The sequence below is a fragment of the Lissotriton helveticus genome, chromosome 1_1 (genome assembly GCF_964261635.1).
Source record: "Lissotriton helveticus chromosome 1_1, aLisHel1.1, whole genome shotgun sequence".
Taxonomy (NCBI): Eukaryota; Metazoa; Chordata; class Amphibia; order Caudata; family Salamandridae; genus Lissotriton; species Lissotriton helveticus.
Window position 1 is genome coordinate 1,279,193,849 of NC_136057.1, and position 19,587 is coordinate 1,279,213,435.

Sequence of the window (19,587 nt, forward strand, 5' to 3'; positions counted from 1 at the left end):
GATATCTCAGCTCTGCACTAACTCTTCCTGACCACTCCAGGTTCCAGCACATCACCTCTGTCTTAGATTTATTGACTAAATACCCAGACAGGGACCCAAATTGACCCATAAGCTCCTCTACCCTCGGGATTGCCACCTCGGGGTCGCTCGTGTACAGTATTAGGTCATTGGCATAGAGAGCTATTTTAGAGCTATATCGTTCAGATCTAAAGGGATGGATTAGATCGTCCAATCTCATCGCCTGTGCCAGTGGTTCCATATATATATTAAATAGAAGGGGCAAGATCGGACACCCCTGCCTGGTTCCTCTCTGGATGTTAAAGCTCGGTGTAAGTAGCCCATTTAGCAGAATTCGGGCGGAGGCACCCTGATAACAGTTCTGAAAGGTTTGTATAAAGATGGAACCAAACCCCATTACCTTCAGAACCTCCCAAAGATACACCCAACAGACTCTGTCAAAAGCCTTGGCCGCGTCTAGAGTGACTACGGCCAGGGGTTCAGTCCTCTGAATGGCCAGATCTATGTTGCCTATTAAGAGCTGCGTCTGCTCCTGAATATGTCTCCCTGCAACAAACCCTTTCTGGTCCGGGTGTATTAACTTCTGAATCAATTTTGCCAATCTCGCCGCCAATATGCCCATAAAGATCTTATAATCGGCGTTCAGCAGGGAGATTGGACGGTAGGAGTCTGCCTTTTTAGGGTCCTTACCTGTTTTTAAGATCAGGACGATTGTTGCCTCCTTCCAGGTCTTGGGCACCTTCCCGGTTAAACAGTAGACCGAGTTAAAGGTAACCCCCATTGCATTTCTCAACTCCTCTTTGAGGAGTTTGTAAATTTTGCTCGGGAGTGAGTCTGAGCCTGCAGCTTTTTTATTCTTAGACTTTTTAATCTGATCGGCTATCTCCTCTAAGGTAAAGGGAGCGTCTAATTCGTTCTTACTTTCTTCTGACAGCGAGGGGAGATGTTTATTCCTCAGGAATGACTGGATATTACTTGGTAGAGGTGCAAGGTCCTCTCTATACAATTCCAAAAAAATGGAGAGGAGACAGGACTGCATATCCTCAATCCTACTTGAGGTTTCCCCACTAGCATTGATGGTTAGTTCTTTTATATCGTTTCTAGCGCGATCAGTTCTTGCTTTCCACGCCAGAAGGGCGCCTGCCTTCTCCCCATATTAAAAATTCTGCATCTTTCTGGTGTTCCACTGCGCTCTACACTTGGCTTCTAACTTCCCTGTATTCCGATCTTGCCTCATCCAAATCCTTTAAAAGTCGCTCCAACTCCCTGTTGCTTAATCCATTTCTTTCTTTCTCAAGTTTGTTTATCTTCCCCTTGACGCCCTTTAGTACCTCCGCTTCAACCTTGTTCTTAAAACAGATTATTCCGTGGAGTTTTCCCCTTAGCCTGGCCTTATATGCATCCCATACAACATCCGGCGTTGTGGAGCCCATATTCAACGAAAAAAATTCCAGAGAGGGAGCCTGCACTGCCTCGACAACCTCAGAATCTAAAAGCTTGGCCCTATTGAGGGTCCATCTCAACGGCTGCCGCTGCACCTCCTTGCTCTGATATATAAATTGTATTGGTGCGTGGTCAGAGAGGTGACTCGGGAGAACTGATATCTCCCCTAGGTTATCCGTTGACGTTCTGTCTAAAAAGACATAGTCAATTCTTGAGGAGTGACCATGCTTTTTGCTATAGAATGTAAAACCCTGTTGATCACCTTTTTGGGCCCTCCATAGGTCAATCAGGTCCATATCATGTATCATGTTCAGTAGTGCTCGACGTATCTTAACTGCTCCTACATAATGACTCAGATTGGATCTATCTTTTAACGGATCAAACAGGACATTGAAATCCCCCCCGATGACATAGGGTGGAGATTCCAATATCAATGCTGACTGTAATTTATATATGTAGGTCGGATCGTCCATATTGGGGCCATAGAAAGAGGCACAAATTAAGTCTACGTTTTCGAATGCCAATTGGGCTACCAACCACCTTCCCGTGGAGTCTGATTGTGTTTTTTTATAGTGCAGGGAGCTCCTTGTTTAATTAAGATTGCCACCCCTCTGCTTTGAGATGTCTGATGTGAGGCACTGAAGCTTTTAACCCAAGGAACCTTGGAGAAGATTACACTACTTTCTTCATAGCTCAACTGGGTCTCTTGCAACATACAAACTTGAGCAGTTGAAAGTTCTAGATATTTAAAGATTAGCCTCTGTCTCCGGGGGCACCTTAACCCATTGACGTTCCAAGAGATAAAGATGGTCTTTCTATCCCTCAAGGCCAGGCTACCCATAATTCCCTTGTTCTACCTGGAAGAGTTGACACCCCTGCATGGCGTAAAAGTCTGTACATAAGGTTAAGAATTTTTTCTTTTTTCCCACTGCTCCCCACCCTCGTGCCCCCCTGTCTCCCCACCCCTGACCCCCGTGCCACCTCTACCCATGAAGAACCCTCCCTTCTAGTAGGCGAAAGCCTATTTAGCCCTCACCCCCCTATGGAATAATATTGACACTTTCAATTTTTAACTAAATTCCTGCTAGATGCGTATCATATGTGTAGCAAAAGCCCCCCCTGGGTCTACTTCCCCCCCTGCCCGTTTCTAATCTTTACTATGAGAGCATCCGCCTCTTCTCCAGTTTTAATTTGGTACATGTGGTTGTTCCACATCACCCGTAGCAGTGCTGGAAATTTCAACTGAGCCTTGGCCCCAATACTGTTCAGCTCCTCCAACCTTTTCCCCAACTCCCACTGTCTCGTTGCTTATTAATGTCTACTACAACCCACATGGACCGGGAGCAAAGGATAAACTCTCCCAGTTACTAGTTGATATTGAAAATCTCCTCCTACAATTTGCCCGCATGGAACTGATGATTCTCGGGGACCTCAATACCCACAACATCGGGGTAAAGACAGCCAAATGTAACGACACTCCCGCAACAGCAGCATTTAACGCCCTTTTGCTTGCCTATCAATTGTCATCAGCCCATTCCTTACTATTAAAGAGCTCTCCAGGAACTCTTTGCCTGCCAACTTTTAACAATCATACCACTATAGACTACATCCTACTAAGTAGTCAGTTACAGAAGCTAATGATAGGTTACAAAGTCGTGCAGCGCAAGGAAAGCGACCATGCAGCTTTAATAATGACTTTAAACTCCACAGTAGACAATCACTATACCTTAAAACAACTTGGTTCAACAAACGGAGTCGAACAGTATACCTTGGTGAGAAGGATCAAATGGGGCACTGCTCCAAGGAAAAAGTTCGACGAATGGAAAAAAGCATGGGCGGAGGGTACATTGAAGGAAACTTATAGGGGCACAATTGAAGGATGGGACCAGCTGGCCCATAATTTAGTATTACAGCTACAAGGAGGAAAAATAAATATAATCAAAACAAAAAAAGTCAAACTGGACTCTAAGTATAATCTTGGCTATATCTCCGCTATTAGAGAAAGTGTGAAGCAAGTACGAAGTAAACGAAGGGTTTACTTGAAAACTGGGACAATTGAGGACAAACAACTCCTCCAAGAAAAAGCAAAACTACATTCAAAGCTAGTTTGGGCCGAAAAACGGGAGCAAATCGAAGCAAAATGGCTAAAGATCTTTGGACTATTAAGCCCTAGCAAATCACAAGAGTTTTGGCAATATCTTAACACCATGAATCAAGGGAGTTCACAGAGGGAGAACTCAATTGACTCAGATACTTGGATAGCCCACGTGAAATCCTTGTACTCAGAGGAAGGCAACTCAAGTGTACCAAGTACAGTCCTGGCCAAAGCAACAAAAAAGACTAATTCCATCAACTTATCAAAAAACATGAGCCAGGCGACCCTTTCGGAAAAAAACGTGTTAACACAATTCTAAAAAAAAAAATAGACCCAATGGAGCGCCAGGGCTCAATGGCCTGCCAGGTTCCCTATTCAGGCAAGACATAGACTTCTGGACTGAAAACCTGACGGTGTTATATACTGAATGCCGAATGACGGGGAATGTCCCGGATTCTTGGCGCGGGTTGCTCCTGCACCCTATTTACAAGAAAGGGCCGAAATCTAACCCACAAACTACTGCATGATTGCCCTTCTTGATATCGAGAGAAAGGCCTATGCAAGCACCCTATTAGCGGACCTCTCAAACTGGGTCAACAAGGAGGGCCTTCTGCCCTTTTACCAAACTGGGTTCAGACCAGTAGCCTCAACAGTGGATAACATCATAGCGCTCTCATATCTAACATAAAAGGCTGTAGCACGAAAATCTCTTCCCATCTTTGCCTGCTTCATCGATTACACGGCGGCCTTTGACTGCGTTGACCGCTCTATTCTGTGGCAGAAATTGGAAAACTGGAACATCGACCCTCATCTATTAAAAGCCATCATATCCCTATACTCGGGAACGTGGGTCAGAATCAAACTCTCAAATACAGCAGCCACAGAGAAAATCGATACCAATCGCGGACTGAAGCAAGGATGCGTCTTAGCCCCGATGTTATTCAACTTATATACTGCAGACATGGGAAAAGCTTTGGCAGGAGCATCACTTGCAACCCCTCGGCTTGCCCACACTAAGATCCAACTATTGCAGTATGCTGATGATTTGGTATTACTAGATCATACTAAAATTGGGCTTCAAAAAGCACTAACGTCTTTGGACAATTACAATGCAAAAAACAAACTGACTGTGAATGCAGCCAAATCAAAAATAATTATCTTTGGGTCTTTTCCGAAAAAAAAACTTACAAAATGGAGGATAGGAAGGCTGATCTTAGACTGTACACAACAATATAACTATTTGGGAGTTTGGCTAAGCGAGACAGGTGGACCGGGAGTTCAGCTGGACAAAATACGGGCAAAAGGGAAATGCATCTCATACGCCCTTGGGAAACTGCATGCAACTCTACACAGCCCTACAACAACAGCTATTCAAAGAGTAGTAAGGGCTAAGTTAATACCGTCTTTGAATTATGCACAGCAGGCCTTCCCGGGAAAATTATCCAATACCCTGGAAAGAAATACACTGCTCGGCTTATAAAAAACTATTCCATCTACCCTCTTGCACCAGAAACACCTTAGTGCGGCTTGAATTTGACCTGAGGCAACAAAAATTAGAAGAATTGGCCCTAATGAGCAAATATTTTTACCTTACTACAGCGGCACCAATGAACTCCTTGAAATTTAGAATAAAGAACATTTTTCTGGAAGCAGGAAATCCGTGGTCAAACAGCCTTGCCCCCGCCAAAGAAGCCTTGAATCTTGCAGTGGATAATTGGGACCCCGAACTAATCAAATACGCTGCCATTAAAAGCGCGATAAAAAGACAGGTTCGGCTTTGCTCACGTTCAACTGATTTGGAAGCATTGGAAGCAAAAGGCTTCCATGAGCCCCTAATCCTCCCACAGACAACACAGACTTTGAAACTCCATCTTACCCAAGCAGTGGACAAACAAGCAGTAAATTGGATCCTAGCGTTCAGATTATATCCTCTCCCCCTTAAAGATCTTTAACCCGCAAGGCCAAATGCGACAAGGCAGTTGGAGTGTCGCCTATGCAAATATAAACAAGAGAGTTTCGCACTTATCCTATTTTGCTGCCCAGGGCTGTCTTCCGAGCGCACCCGCTATTTAAAGCCAATTTTACTTAGACACGGAATTGGATCTATAAAGGAAGCCGTCTACCATTTATTCACAATGGAAACAGTGAAGGACATGGCTGTGTTTAGTAAATGTATCCATCAGGCACGCCAGAAACTGATGATCCCACACAGTTAGCTCATTAGCCTGGAACAATGACTCTTAAACCTTCGTGATTGGCAGAAGTAGACTAACAAATCAAGTTTTTAATTTTTGTTTTGTTTTTAATTACTTTTACTTAAAAAATTGTAGTCGTTGTGTGATCCTATATTTAATGGTTTTGAGTAACCACAAATACAATTCTTATTAATTCATTCATTCATTCACTGTCTCGTTGCTGTTATGTGTGAGATATCTGATCTTATTTGGAAAGTAAAGGGGTTAGAGCTATTGAACTGTATGGAGCCTTCTTTCAAAGCGGAAGACAAAATCTGCTCCTTCACAGACTATGTTAAGAAATTCACCAGGATCTTCCTAGGTTTCTGCTTTGCGGGGTTTCTTCTAAAGGGATCCCCGTGCACCCCCTGAATGTCGTGTATGAGGTCTACTTCTGGTGAATCTTTTAGCACTGTACCCTTCAGTAGAGATATTACAAAACCCTTAATATCAGCCCCCTCCAGAGCTTCCGGAACATTCAAGAGTCTCAAGTTGTTCCGGCGCAAATGATTTTCTAAGCGCTCAAGATCCTCTTTTAGTTCTTTGTTCTGGGCAGACAGCTTGATCACCTCCGCTTCGGTAGTACGCATGGATTCCTTGATTTTAGGAATTTCCGTCTCGATTGCCTCAGTTCTAAGGGTGACCTCATCCAATCTCTTGGCTAGCACTTCGCATGATGCTTGAATTGCTGCCTGGTTAGCCTCGGAAGTTAAAAATCTATTGGTCATTTCCGCTTGGTTGGCTTCAGACACCATAAATCTGCTGGTAATTTCATCCTTCAAAGCTAGAAGTATGTCGGCCAATGAGCGTGAGGTTGCATCTGGCTTATCTGCTATATCTACTATGTCCTCCATGCCTACATTCTCAGATGGGGTGGAATTATGTGCTTGCTCTAGTTGTGCTACATTTGGGGCGTCAGTATTTTTGATTAATTCCGTGGAGTCCACAGAGATATTTCCTGTTCCATCTCCCCCGAGTGCTGAGTACCTATTTAACAGGCTGACTCCAGGATGTAACCACCGCCTCCACCAAGGCTGATGACTAGTCTGAGTTCCCCTCTTTAGCGGGATTTGTGGGAGTCCCTAATGAACCCCCCTGTAGTGGTGCCCCCATTGCGTTCATCACCATGGTGATCGGGGTGGGCTGGGTAGACTGGGTAGGCAGAGGAGAACAGGTGGTAGTAGAAGTGGTAGACATTACTTTATAAAAGGTTTTGAGTGCAGGGGTTACTTTTATGTTAGGGGCAGCTCCTTTAATGCTTTTACTTTTGCCCTTACTTTTTATACTTTTAACACTTAGGTACTCTTCGGAGGTGTTCCCCTTAGCTTTGCCACTTTTTACACGCACCCTTACTTCGGAGACTGGAGGTGAAATGCGTGGGGGGGAAACAGGTTTCACCTTGGCTGGATCAAAGACAGCCCTAGCTCGCAATGCGTACCAATTTATTTTAGTTTGATTGAAGCTCTTTTCTTTGTCACTAGGGCTACTCTGGGCTAACCACACTACCAACCCCAGCACCCCCACCAAGCGCTCCCTCTATATCCATACACCCAATTGGAGCGCTGATAAACTTCACTTCTTTTCCTTGTGGCAGAATTACACATCCATTATCAAAAATATATATGCCACTCTGCTTTCGGGTCCCTGTCACATAGCCACTGGGGGTAGTATCCTTGTTGCCGCCACAGGACGGGACAAAAATTGCCGACCCCCTACCTTAGAAGCCGCTTCACTGCTTAATTCGATTACGTTTTCACTTTTGCACGGAGCACCAACCCCTCTCACCGGCTCTGCTCCACAAAGACCTCTGCTAGCTCTTCCCCCGATGACCCGGAACGGAAGCAAGGCAGAGTCGCGCCTCTTCCACGTCCGAGCCGCCTCCTCCCAGAGCCAGCGTCGATCCCTGCAAGCGCCGTCCCGCTTGCTCTCCTCACGCCTCTCCCAGCCTGCTCCAAGGATCCGTGGGGAGACCGAAGAAGAAACCCGACCCAGCTCCGGGGGCATACTCGGCAGACTCAGCAAGAACAACAAGGTATTTTTTTTTCGTGACGGGGGGGGGGGGCAGGTTTATTGGGAAAGCACAATTCTGTATGGAAAAACCAGCAGGGTTAGCAGGAAATCATCGCTCCATAGGGGGGGTCCGGCTGCGGCCGTTTAGCTGGCGGCCGCCATGTTCCTCGCCGTGGATCGGCTTAACTCCCCATCTAAAATCTCCTTTGCTCAAATGTCAGCTAAAATGCATGTTCTTTAAATTATGCTTTCCTATGAACGTCAGTTATTTACTTTTGGAAATTTTCATTTATAGAAAATGTTCATCTGTTTAGGATTGTAGTTGATCTGGCCATTTTTGCAGGCCTTTGGAGGTCAGGTCTAGTAGCACTATATCATTAGTGTATAGCAAGCAGCTTATTTAATCACCACCAACGTTTGGAGGCTCCTTGGGGGGCTGCTGGTAAATCATGGACATGCAGAGAAAACAACATAGGGGCTTGCACACACCCCTCTTTTAGCCCATTATTTGTATTTACTTATGTAGAAAGTTCCTGGTTTCCTCCCAGCAGCACTTTACACCAGGTTGAGGTGTGCAGTGCCACTAAAAGATGCAACAAACATTGGGGTATGCGTATGCCAAGAGACACTTATTTCGTCCAAAGAGTGGGTCTGTCGACCCGGTCTAATGCAGTAGAAAAGTCAATGAAAGTTGCATGTACAAATTGCCTTCTTGTCCTACGTATATTTCAGTAATTGCTTGAATTATTGCAATATTGTCAAGTGTGGCACATTTAGGTCTAAAACCTGCCCGTTCCCTTTGTAAGATCATTTTTTTCACAAACCCAACTTTGCAAATGGACTAAAAATTCTTTTTGTGAACCTCTTGCCCGCAGTGTTGCCAGATTTTTTTAGCATTCTATAGCCCACAGCCAACCAAAAAGTAGGCCAAAGTAGCTAAATTTTGCTACTTTAAGGAAGGAGGGGCAGGGACAGAGTCAAGCAGGCAGTAAATGGAGATTTGGCCGGACTATTTGACAGAAGCGGTCTGCGCAGAATGTATGCTCTTCCTAAGTCTGGAAAGATTTCAGTTCACAATCTTTACTTGACTCCACACTCATTTAATTTCTCCCGTGATCAAAGCACTGGGCGGAGCTGAAACGCATTGGGATTGGTGTTGCAGCACGCCAAGTACATATTTGTCTAATAAAGCGCTTTGAATCCTGGAATCCGGCGTTGATGTACTAGTGGAGCGGTTGGTTGACATATATATATATATATATATATATATATATATATATATATCCAACACTTCAGGACGCACCAAAAGAGGAAAACCACCGGAAGATTGCATAAAGTGTCTTTCATTATTTATTCAAACAACTTGCCAGCAGTCAACTTGCTCGGGAAATAGACATCTCTAATAAAGCCAGACGCGTTTCAGGATCTTGGCATCCTTTCATCAGTGGCAGCAGAAAGAAATGAAAAGGTTCGCTCTGCACACGGACAGTTTAAATTCCAAACACCTGCTCTGATAGGCGGGGCGCTCTTGCAGCCTCATGGTGCTTGTAGTTCGTGCACCAATATTCCTCAGTGGGTGCGCTTTTCAAACTTTCACTTGCAGAGATTAAATTTCAAGTAAGTTGATGCCTTATTTTCAGAGCCGTGGCTGCCCTGCTTTGCAGAAGTCCAAACACACTTGTGAAAGCTCCAACCCTGAAATGGAACTTACACTCTTCCTCCCGATAATTCCAGCTTCATCTGAAGCCAGAAGGGACCCGCCTCAGCAGTGGGCTTTCCTCGCGGCTGTGCAAGCCGTATAAATCCAACACTTCAGGACGCACCAAAAGAGGAAAACCACCGGAAGATTGCATAAAGTGTCTTTCATTATTTATTCAAACAACTTGCCAGCAGTCAACTTGCTCGGGAAATAGACATCTCTAATAAAGCCAGACGCGTTTCAGGATCTTGGCATCCTTTCATCAGTGGCAGCAGAAAGAAATGAAAAGGTTCGCTCTGCACACGGACAGTTTAAATTCCAAACACCTGCTCTGATAGGCGGGGCGCTCCTGCAGCCTCATGGTGCTTGTAGTTCGTGCACCAATATTCCTCAGTGGGTGCGCTTTTCAAACTTTCACTTGCAGAGATTAAATTTCAAGTAAGTTGATGCCTTATTTTCAGAGCCGTGGCTGCCCTGCTTTGCAGAAGTCCAAACACACTTGTGAAAGCTCCAACCCTGAAATGGAACTTACACTCTTCCTCCCGATAATTCCAGCTTCATCTGAAGCCAGAAGGGACCCGCCTCAGCAGTGGGCTTTCCTCGCGGCTGTGCAAGCCGTATACATCCAACACTTCAGGACGCACCAAAAGAGGAAAACCACCGGAAGATTGCATAAAGTGTCTTTCATTATTTATTCAAACAACTTGCCAGCAGTCAACTTGCTCGGGAAATAGACATCTCTAATAAAGCCAGACGCGTTTCAGGATCTTGGCATCCTTTCATCAGTGGCAGCAGAAAGAAATGAAAAGGTTCGCTCTGCACACGGACAGTTTAAATTCCAAACACCTGCTCTGATAGGCGGGGCGCTCCTGCAGCCTCATGGTGCTTGTAGTTCGTGCACCAATATTCCTCAGTGGGTGCGCTTTTCAAACTTTCACTTGCAGAGATTACATTTCAAGTAAGTTGATGCCTTATTTTCAGAGCCGTGGCTGCCCTGCTTTGCAGAAGTCCAAACACACTTGTGAAAGCTCCAACCCTGAAATGGAACTTACACTCTTCCTCCCGATAATTCCAGCTTCATCTGAAGCCAGAAGGGACCCGCCTCAGCAGTGGGCTTTCCTCGCGGATGTGCAAGCCGTATAAATCCAACACTTCAGGACGCACCAAAAGAGGAAAACCACCGGAAGATTGCATAAAGTGTCTTTCATTATTTATTCAAACAACTTGCCAGCAGTCAACTTGCTCGGGAAATAGACATCTCTAATAAAGCCAGACGCGTTTCAGGATCTTGGCATCCTTTCATCAGTGGCAGCAGAAAGAAATGAAAAGGTTCGCTCTGCACACGGACAGTTTAAATTCCAAACACCTGCTCTGATAGGCGGGGCGCTCCTGCAGCCTCATGGTGCTTGTAGTTCGTGCACCAATATTCCTCAGTGGGTGCGCTTTTCAAACTTTCACTTGCAGAGATTAAATTTCAAGTAAGTTGATGCCTTATTTTCAGATCCGTGGCTGCCCTGCTTTGCAGAAGTCCAAACACACTTGTGAAAGCTCCAACCCTGAAATGGAACTTACACTCTTCCTCCCGATAATTCCAGCTTCATCTGAAGCCAGAAGGGACCCGCCTCAGCAGTGGGCTTTCCTCGCGGCTGTGCAAGCCGTATAAATCCAACACTTCAGGACGCACCAAAAGAGGAAAACCACCGGAAGATTGCATAAAGTGTCTTTCATTATTTATTCAAACAACTTGCCAGCAGTCAACTTGCTCGGGAAATAGACATCTCTAATAAAGCCAGACGCGTTTCAGGATCTTGGCATCCTTTCATCAGTGGCAGCAGAAAGAAATGAAAAGGTTCGCTCTGCACACGGACAGTTTAAATTCCAAACACCTGCTCTGATAGGCGGGGCGCTCCTGCAGCCTCATGGTGCTTGTAGTTCGTGCACCAATATTCCTCAGTGGGTGCGCTTTTCAAACTTTCACTTGCAGAGATTAAATTTCAAGTAAGTTGATGCCTTATTTTCAGAGCCGTGGCTGCCCTGCTTTGCAGAAGTCCAAACACACTTGTGAAAGCTCCAACCCTGAAATGGAACTTACACTCTTCCTCCCGATAATTCCAGCTTCATCTGAAGCCAGAAGGGACCCGCCTCAGCAGTGGGCTTTCCTCGCGGCTGTGCAAGCCGTATAAATCCAACACTTCAGGACGCACCAAAAGAGGAAAACCACCGGAAGATTGCATAAAGTGTCTTTCATTATTTATTCAAACAACTTGCCAGCAGTCAACTTGCTCGGGAAATAGACATCTCTAATAAAGCCAGACGCGTTTCAGGATCTTGGCATCCTTTCATCAGTGGCAGCAGAAAGAAATGAAAAGGTTCGCTCGTATATATATCAACACCAACGACCTCCTCCTACAGGGAAGACGAGAGCCCACACAGGTGAGTAGACAGAGCCTCCTTTATTTCCAGAAAAACAAAGCAGCATAATGCATTTCGGCACTCAGTGCCTTCGTCGGATGCTTTTGCTTGTTTTAAAATCACTGTTCACCCCAAGTCACATCGCGTCTCACCAAAGTCTGGAGACACTCCTCCCACTCATCGAGGGACGATCTTTCAACTCATTGGCTCGAGTTCTTTATTTGCAGCAGTGGCACAATAGGTAGTCTTAACCCAAGTGGGCGGTGCCTGCAGCTCCCAAGGGTGTGTGGTACTTGTGGTGCTTTAGAGGCTCGGTAAACTGACCTTACACCCACCTCAGTTCTCACAGCGAGCCTGCGTACCTGCCGCCTAAGTAAGCACAGGTCCGGCGATGCAGTCATCCCCCAATTACTGGCCTGGCTGAAACGCTGTGAGTTGCGGTGGTTCGGCGTTTTCCCAAGCACCTTGAGGCATTGACGTACTAGTGGAGCGGTTGGTTGACATATATATATATATATATATATATATATATATATATATATATTCAGATTCAGATTCTTGTCCGGGTATGAAATAGAATATGTGTAATGTGTGTATTTGGCAAGGGCAATTTATTTTAACATCTCGCTGTAGACAACATTAATAGCATACGCACCCAGCATTTCTCACGCCCCCAGAGTGCCCCTTAATGCGGCGCAATTGCGTTCACATGGCATGAAGGCCAGACACACGCCCCCAGCGTTTCTCACGCCCCCAGCGTGTCACGCCCCCAGCGTGTCACGCCCCCAGCGTGCCCCTTGATGCTGCGCAGCAACGTAATTGGCGCTTGTATGTACTACTCACATGGCATGAAGGGCGGACACACGCCCCCAGCGTTAGTCACGCCCCCAGCCCACGCCCACAACACAACACAGACACGCCCACAAGGGACTACTTTGCTGGCACGGTTGTTTTACCTTTTAAATGTATATGGTGGTTGTCTGCATAGCCTATGCCCTTCTGCTGCAACTGCCCTTTCCAACGCTATATTGGGTGTTGTGATTAGTGCTGTGGTTACTGAGATTACCCGCCTCAAAAGTTTGGGCTCTCTCTTTATAATATTAGTATGGATATGGACTACACGTTTTAATTTACTATATGTGAGTATTGATGTATATAAGTGATTATACGTGAGCGTGTGAGAGATTGGAAGAGTTCCTGTATAAATAAGTATGTGTTTCTATAAGTGATTGTTTAAGAGAGTAAGTATGTGTACGTTTCTGTAAAAGTAAGTGTAGTGGTGTGTGTATAGATGTATATGCAAGTAAATGGATGTTTGATAGTTTATTTGCATGTGTGAGTATGTGTGTGAGTAACTGTATGGATTAGTATGGGTGTGTAACAGGATGTATAGGTGTATAAGTACATATGGTGAGTGAGTACATGTATGAGTGACTATATAGAACTGTTGGTGAATGAGTGGATGTGTATGTAGATTTTGGAATTACTGAATAGGTTGTTCTAACTGGTATTGGTATCTCCATTTTTTCGAAAGTTTTAGTTTCTATTTTTGAAGGTGTGTAGCAAAGGTAATATTACGCTGAGAGGAGGCCTGCCACTCTTTCACAAGGATGATGTCATCAGTGATGTCATTTGAGATGCCATCAGTGATGTCATGAGTGATGTCACTGACCATATCATGAGTGATGTAATATGTGATGTCATCAGCAGTGCATTGCGGGCGCACGAGTTATAGTTAGCTGAACTAAATATAACGGGGGAATTTCAATGGTTTTGTATGAGTGAAATGTCCAGATAACTATAACATGTGTGAAACCTAAGGTTTTTTCAGTGAATTTCTAAGGTTTTTTAAATGCTAATTCCTAACTATAACGTGGCTGAAACCTATGGTTTTTTCAGTGAATTTCAAAGTTTTTTTTAAATGCTAATTACAAACTATAACATGGCTGAAACCTATGGTTTTTTCAGTGAATTTCAAAGGTTTTGTAAATGATTATTTTTAAATGTATTAATTGTTATTTTTTTATACTAATTTACTACATTGTTTTAAAGTATTTATTTTTGGATAATTTTTTTTATTACATTACATATTTTTAATAACAATTGAAAATAAATGTTTTTAAAAATATTGAAATTGTAATTTTTTTATTTATTTAATTATTTTTAATGTATATGGTGGCCGTGTTCAGAGCCTATGTCCTTCTGCTACAACTGCCCTTTCCAACGCTGTATTGGGTGTTGTGATTGGTGCTGTGGTTACTGAAATTACCCGCCTCAAAGGTTTGGGCTCTCTCTTTATAATATTAGTATGGAAAACGAGCCCCAGAGGTTTTGATGGGCTTTGCTTCAACACTAGTAACAATACTCCAGGGCTGATTTCTGGAGAGCAGAACGTATTTTTATCTTCATACTTCGAACGAGACCAATAAATCAAAAAGGAGAAAAGGGGTAGGAGCAGAAAGATAGGAAACAAATGACGAATGGTAAAAGTATGAGCGAAAAATATCCTGCAAGAATAAGAGAAAGGATCTGCAGGTGATGGTGGAAAGAGGCGTGACCTTCAACCAGCATTAGGCTACCTTAGGTTTTGGAATCCCCAGCATTTGGCATCACAGGTGGCACACTTATGAGAGAAATCCTGGACTCCAGCACCTACTTTTCATTAAATTGAGCAATTGTGACTGTTTCAGAGCAGTGTCCTTTGGATTAATCTGTGCATCTGTTGTTCTCCCCTCCCACCATCTCATCTCCCCCGTACTCTGGATCACAGTTGGGCATACAGGGGGAGGAGGAGCCTAGGGTAAACAGGCAACCAGCAATTTATAATTTTCATTATCAGCACCTTTCTCCCGGGTTTCTGCGGTGCTATGAAATATGAGCGAGGCAACAAGGTAATTCGGAAATCGGTGATTGATTTCTTTTCAAAACAGACATTTAGTAAGTTTTAAAGCGTCTTTTCTCAGACCAAAGTTGACTAGCTTGTGCAACAATTCTCCTTTTTTGCATATAACAGAAACTGAGCACCACTGTTACAAATGCCTCTATTTAGAAAAGTGAACGATTTTTGCTGAGAACATTTGACAGGAATTGTTAATTTGAAACTAAATTGTATGCCAAAATATTAATGCACAGCAGCCTAACTAAATCAGGCTTGTTTAGTCTGCTTGTTCGCTGATTGTGCAGAAAATGAGCATAGGTAATGAAAAGGCTCACGGAGGCCGACCACGCCCTCCCCCCAAATCAATTCCCATATTACGGAGAAGCCATGTCTCTCTCCGTGGGAACATACCTTTAAAGTTGATGTCTGCTGTCCTATACTCCCGAGCAGGCGGTGGCAGTCAAAGGAGAATGATTAAAATAGATGAAAGACTGATCCTATTACTAACACATTTCTAGCACTATAAGTAAAAAAAAAAAAAAATAGCACAAAATAATTTATAAAGTAGCCCAAAATATAGCAACCCGCGCAAACCAAAATGTTACCGCACAACTGGGAAAAATATAGCTCAATTGTGCGTGATCTAGCCCAATCTGGCAACACTGCTTGCCAGCAGCATTCAGCAGTGCTATTTGTCGGTATTTACTCAACATCAAATGCGATTATTCAAGAGCATGACAGAGGCCCTCAAAATTGTATTTATACAAAAACATTTACTGATTAATGATGGTGCTCAGTTCTTAAGTGATCACACAGTGAAGAAATTCAAAAGAAAGAAATGCAAGGTGTGCATTACAAAGTAGGCAATGGAACATTGCAATTTGTTGTTGCATGCACCGCTTGGATCACATGTTTAAACAACAAAATGGAACATTCATAAAGTGATTTAATTGCTGCAATCGTTGACAGCGTTTCAACCCGCTATCATTTGAGGGTCATCATCAGGACTTTAAAACTGCTCATTTATTTATTTGAGGTTTCCATGTGAACACTTATAAGTTGATACTTACTGCCCAGTTCTCTTGGACATATGGGTTGCTCTTTTTTCTGATAGTGCTTAACAGCACGAGAGCAGCGTCTGGATTGGATAAGGACCTGTGGGAGCTGTGGAACCTCGCACTCGGAGGAGTCTGTAGCGGGGGACTAGACGTGCTGCAGGCTAAGGTATGTTTTTTTCTTTTTTAATTTTTACATGTTTGTTTATTTGTATGTATTTTGATTGCACTCTGTTAATGTCGCTTTCCCATTTTTGCCGGTCACCAACCACCACTGATCAGAGGAGGAATGAGGGAGGACGTATCAGAACTCAGTAAATGTGGGTCAGTGGAGCAACAATCTCCAGCAGCTCAGAGGCCATGCTGTAGCAGTCGGTGTGCTGAATCAGGAAGATAAGATGCGTATGCTGTGGAGCTTACGTTCTATCAAAAATAGCCACCATGCGCTGTCAATTATAGAAATAGAAGCTTCTATTTTCCATCAATATAAAAAAAGCGTTTTTCTACACAGAAAGAAAACAAGATTGATCCATCAAGTTTGCGAAAAAAGGAACATTATTTAGCAAAGTGTTTATCATTGGTAAAAATGCTCAAAAAGAGGAAAGACTGACTTTATAGTGAAATGGTAGTGTTAGTATGCACAGCAGAGGCACTCTAAGTGGAAAGTGGAAAGTCAGATATGCAGTTAACATGTACGAATTCTATGTCCATATTTGTTGTTGGCAGTGACAATGCATGAGTTACAACTAACGTGCAAGGTGATCCCCTTATAGTGGTGGTACTGTTGGTGCAGTGCGAAATGAATCTGCAGTCCTGAGTTAAGCCTGGATTGAGCTGCAAAATGCAGGTTTCACAGTATCGTGTGCTGTGCACTGTTTTGTCATCAGTTTCCATGCTGGTGATAGTGACAAGGTATCTTGCTTACGAGTGTGCTGACAACCTTTTTCAAATGTGCAGTCAAGTCCTACCTTGTTAAGTGTCAGTGTGCAGTAAGAAACATGTTACTTACTTGTATACTGTGGTTCTTCAGTACTGATATCTTTTATAGACTCATGCTGCAATCTTCCTCATAGTCATGGTGGGAGCCCCACAGTAATAGTGACATAAGCAGTGCTAAAGTATTAGCATTAAACTCCATTGCAAAAACAATAGCAGTTAGTTAGTAGCCAAGTCACATTGATTTAATACACTCAAACCTTATGAATCTATAAAATATATCAAATCTGGATGTAGGAAAGTAGGATCTGCTTCTATGGTTACCCGCACTTTTTGCCAGGTGCTAAGCTGTATTTGACTAGTCTGACTGGGATCCTGCTAATTAGGACCACAGTCTATCTGCGTTCTCCCTAAACTGTTTTGTGCAGTACTTAGGTACCCCCAAGATCGGATACTGGGGTACCCTTATAAGTCCCTAATATAAGGTACCCATGTACCCAGGGCATAGGTATGGTGAGCAAAAGAATGATGGATTTAACCCAGATCTCTTGACTGGGGTGAATGTTTTGATTTGTTCTGCAATCCGTCCATCAATTGTGTGTTTTTTGCTTTCTCGCCCTAAGTGCGGCGGCTATGCCCAGACATGGGTCCCATGCACACTGTGCCACTGGATTCAAGCTATCCTGGCTGATGAGGGGTGAAACCCCGAAATCGGTCCTAGGATGCTTGTTTCCGGTCCAGGGAGGACCTGGCTTGGCAGTTCGGGCTGAACTGTTCCCATGATGCACCGGGTCAAATCTGATTTGCATATGGCCAGGTTTAAACTGGGGTGGCATGGTGAGAAACAGAATGATGGATTTAACCCAGATCTCTTGACTGGGGGTGAATGTTTTGATTTGTTCTGCATTCCGCCCATCAATTGTGTGTCTTTTGCTTTCTTGACCCGGACAGCACAAAATGGTTGCTGCCGACTAGAGACACGATTCTGCCCTCCTGCTGCGGAGCCAAGCGGTACAAAAGGGGGTGGTGATGGACGGAGCATCTGAATCAATCAAACACTCACACCCAGTCAAAAGATCTGGGTTGAATCCATCACCGTTCTTTAGCCCACTCCGCCACCCCAGTTCAGACATGGCTATATGCAAATAAGTCTGACCCTGTGCCTCATGGGAACAGTCCAGCACGAACTGCCAAGCCATGTCTTCCCTGGACCGGAAACAAGCTTCTGAGGACCGGTTTCTGGCATTCCAGCCGTCTTCAGCCCGGCTTGCTTGAATCCAGTGGCAAAGTGAGCAAGGGACTCATGTCTGAGCATACCCTGCCACACTTATGGCGGCCAAAAGCGGTACAAAAGGGGGTGGTGATGGACGGAGCATCTGAATCAATCAAACACTCACACCCAGTCAAAAGATCTGAGTTGAATCCATCACCGTTCTTTAGCCCACTCCGCCACCCCAGTTCAGACATGGCTATATGCAAATCAGTCTGACCCTGTGCCTCATGGGAACAGTCCAGCACGAACTGCCAAGCCATGTCTTCCCTGGACCGGAAACAAGCTTCCGAGGACCGGTTTCTGGCATTCCAGCCGTCTTCAGCCCGGCTTGCTTGAATCCAGTGGCAAAGTGAGCAAGGGACTCACGTCTGAGCATACCCTGCCACACTTATGGCGGCCAAAAGCGGTACAAAAGGGGGTGGTGATGGACGGAGCATCTGAATCAATCAAACACTCACACCCAGTCAAAAGATCTGGGTTGAATCCTTCACCGTTCTTTAGCCCACTCCGCCACCCCAGTTCAGACATGGCTATATGCAAATCAGTCTGACCCTGTGCCTCATGGGAACAGTCCAGCACGAACTGCCAAGCCATGTCGTCCCTGGACCAGAAACAAGCTTCCGAGGACCAGTTTCTGGCATTCCAGCCGTCTTCAGCCCGGCTTGCTTGAATCCGGTGGCAAAGTGAGCAAGGGACTCACGTCTGAGCATACCCTGCCACACTTATGGCGGCCAAAAGAGGTACAAAAGGGGGTGGTGATGGACGGAGCATCTGAATCAATCAAACACTCACACCCAGTCAAAAGATCTGGGTTGAATCCATCACCGTTCTTTAGCCCACTCCGCCACCCCAGTTCAGACATGGCTATAGGCAAATGAGTCTGACCCTGTGCCTCATGGGAACAGTCCAGCACGAACTGCCAAGCCATGTCTTCCCTTGACCGGAAACAAGCTTCCGAGGACCGGTTTCTGGCATTCCAGCCGTCTTCAGCCCGGCTTGCTTGAATCCAGTGGCAAAGTGAGCAAGGGACTCAAGTCTGAGCATACCCTGCCACACTTATGGCGGCCAAAAGCGGTACAAAAGGGGGTGGTGATGGACGGAGCATCTGAATCAATCAAACACTCACACCCAGTCAAAAGATCTGGGTTGAATCCATCACCGTTCTTTAGCCTGCTCCGCCACTCCAGTTCAGACATGGCTATATGCAAATCAGTCTGACCCTGTGCCTCATGGGAACAGTCCAGCACGAACTGCCAAGCCATGTATTCCCTGGACCGGAAACAAGCTTCCGAGGACCGGTTTCTGGCGTTTCAGCCGTATTCAGCCCGGCTTGCTTGAATCCAGTGGCAAAGTGAGCAAGGGACTCACATCTGAGCATACCCTGACACACTTATGGCGGCCAAAAGTGGTACAAAAGGGGGTGGTGATGGACGGAGCATCTGAATCAATCAAACACTCACACCCAGTCAAAAGATCTGGGTTGAATCCATCACCGTTCTTTAGCCCACTCTGCCACCCCAGTTCAGACATGGCT